Source organism: Sciurus carolinensis, chromosome 5 (genome assembly GCF_902686445.1).
Source record: "Sciurus carolinensis chromosome 5, mSciCar1.2, whole genome shotgun sequence".
Classification (NCBI taxonomy): domain Eukaryota; kingdom Metazoa; phylum Chordata; class Mammalia; order Rodentia; family Sciuridae; genus Sciurus; species Sciurus carolinensis.
The window spans coordinates 28944330-28947385 of record NC_062217.1 but is presented as its reverse complement, the minus strand read 5'-3'; the positions used below and the strand labels follow the sequence as shown (position 1 = coordinate 28947385).

Sequence of the window (3056 nt, the reverse complement as noted above, 5' to 3'; positions counted from 1 at the left end):
ATACTTCAGATAGAGCACTAATTTCCAGAATCTATAAAGAACTCAAAAAACTCTACACCAAGAATACAAATAATCCAATCAACAAATGGGCTAAGGAAATGAACAGACACTTCACAGAAGATCTACAAGCAATCAACAGATATATGAAAAATGTTCAACATCTCTAGTAATAAGAGAAATGCAAATCAAAACTACCCTAAGATTCCATCTAACCCCAATTAGAATGGTGATCATCAAGAATACAAGCAACAATAGGTGTTGGTGAGGATGTGGGGAAAAAGGTACACTCATACATTGCTGGTGTGGTTGCAAATTAGTGCAGCCACTCTGGAAAGCAGTGTGGAGATTCCTTAGAAAGCTTGGAATGGAACCACCATTTGACCCATTTATTCCACTCCTTGGCCTATACCCAAAGGACTTCAAATCAGCATACTACAGAGATACAGTCACATCAATATTCATAGCTGCTCAATTCACAATAGCCAGATTGTGGAACCAATCTAGATGTCCTTCAATTGATGAATGGAGAAAGAAACCATGGTATAGATATATATTTTTTTTCCAATGGAATATTACTCAGCCATAAAGAAGAATAAAATTATGGCATTTGCAGGCAAATGGATGAAATTGGAGAATATCATGCTAAGTGAGATAAGCCAATCTCAAAAAACCAAAGGACGAATGATCTCACTGATAAGGGGATGATGACACATAATGGGGGTTGGGAGGGGGGCAAGAATGGAGGAAGGAGGGTTGTATAGAGGAAAAAGATGGGTGGGAGGTGTGGGGGGAAAGGAAAAAATAACAGAATGAATCAAACACCATTACCCTCTGTTAATGTATGATTACACAAATGGTATGCCTCTACTTCATGTACAATCAGAGAAACAACATGTATCCCATTTGTTTACAATTTAAAAAAAAAAAGTCAGGGAGAGACTTGATAATTACCATTGTGATCCCTTGGTGAATGGTGACTTTGTTGTTGAGGAAAACTACAAAATGTGGTACCAAAATAAAATGAAATCTTGTTTGGTGAAATCCTATTTCTCTGAAATAAGGAAAGCTCACTGTATTTAAGAATAAGAATCAAATCACTGTTTATAGAAACAAATTCAAATAGAGCATCAAGGTTTTCTGTTGGGTGTTGTAGGACTGGACTGAAAATATCCCTCTTTTGCTTTTATATTTTCCTCATCCTCTTCTTGCAGTGCTGGTTGAAAACAGGGGAGGACCCCATGAGGCTCTTGGTGGAGCGTGAGCCATAGCTGCTGTCTGATCAGGGCTCTGAGGGATCCCGGCTTCACTCAGCCTGACATGGGCTCCTCACACTGCCCAGTACACCATGCCCAGAGACATTGCCTTCTTCACTCTCTTGCGGTTCCGTTTTCACATGAGCCAGGTTCCAAAGAGGAGAGGCATTTACCTCTGCACTTGAAGCCTGTGGTGAAGCTTCTGCTTCCAGGTTAGATAGGAAGCGCTCACTCTGAGCCCCGAGGACTCCCATGGGCAGGGATGGTCTCCAGAAGCAAGGTCAGCCTCCAGTTCCTCACTGACAGGAAAGGTGATGTCACTCACAGGTTCCTCTTTGATCTTCTAGTGTCCGGTTTAGTGTCCTCTGTGGCCTTCTCAGGATTGACAATCCTTTCATACTCTTCAGAGAGTTGCTTACTAATCTGTAGCATGTCACTGTGATAGTCCTTGATGCGGTGCTGCCAGAACTTCTGGAGAACAGCACACTGCCAACACCCACTTCATGGAATACCTGCTCCATAACATCAGGAAAAGGAGTATGTCCCAGCCGGGCTTCCCGGTGGTGAAGCTGGTGAACTTAAGGCAATACTCATGTGCCACCTCAGTTAGCGTCTCCAGGACACTTTCATCAGCACATTCAAAGCCTGCATGAGCCAGGATTGTAGCCACTGCCTGGTAGAGGAGCTGCCCACAGGAGTGCCAGCTGAGTTCAGTCACGGCTTCCCCTTTCCCACATAAAAGTCACACTCTGGGTCACTGTGCCGGATCTGGAATTGTGCATTGGGATTCTTACAATCTAAAAGTAGGAGATCATCAGGTCAAGGAGGTGACCCAGGGCAGGAGGGAAGAGGCTCATTCTCCTCAGTCTTTACACCTTCTGTCTGCCGTTGATTCTGGACTTGAGCAGCAGCATTAAGGTTGCGAAGACGTCAGTTGTGCTGCGAAGACGTCGGTTGTGCTGGATCAACTGAATGGTATGGATGGTGAGGCTGCACAGCTCTGAGGAGATGTCCAACATAGTGGGGGGCTTGGGCTTGTTGGCTGAGGGTTGGTGCAGGGGTGGGTCACGCACTTCTACCAAACAGAACTCCCGTGGGAGCAGATCAAAGGAACTTCTGTTGATCTGACTTGAGAACATTGGTATCTCTCCCCAGTATCTCAACATTTTGGAATAAGAAGGGAAGAACTTTCAGTTTTAATGTAGAAGCTATCCTAAAAATAAGGTTTAACTCTCTGGGAACTGTAGGTTATAGGATTCTAGAGTGAAAAATATGAAGTCTAGCCAATTATTTACATAAAAAGCAAGTTAAGAACACTTCAATAAATGTCAGTGTTAGCAAAACTGTAGGACCAAAGACGTTCTCCCTTTCCAGATTCATTGCCCATATGTCTCTTCAAGTTTAACGAACATTTACTGAATGTTAGGCATTATGTGAGGAGATGAAGGCCAATAGTACAAGCTTTCTGTTCCAGCCCAAGTTCCTCCGGGGGAGCCCCTCGCTCACGGTCCGAAACAAAATTATTATTATTATTATTATTATTATTTTGGTACCAGGGATTGAACTCAGGGGGACTTAAACACTGAGCCACAGTCCCAGTCCTTTTTTGTATTTTATTTAGAGACGGACTCACTGAGTTGCTTAGTGACTCACCATTGCTGAGGCTGGCTTTGAACTCGTGATCCTCCTGCCTTAGTCTCCAGAGCCGCTGGGATTACAGGCATATGCCACAGTGCATGACTAAAACAAAACTTTTGTAATATGAACATTCAGGTCCTCCTAAAGTTACCTGTGTTCATATAC

General features: G+C 43.4%; 1 pseudogene; it reads right to left on the bottom strand.

The window, feature by feature from the left end:
* Positions 1–1183: 1183 nt before the first annotated feature.
* Positions 1184–2419, bottom strand: LOC124985891 (STAGA complex 65 subunit gamma-like; annotated as a pseudogene).
* Between the last annotated feature and the right edge of the window lie 637 nt (positions 2420–3056).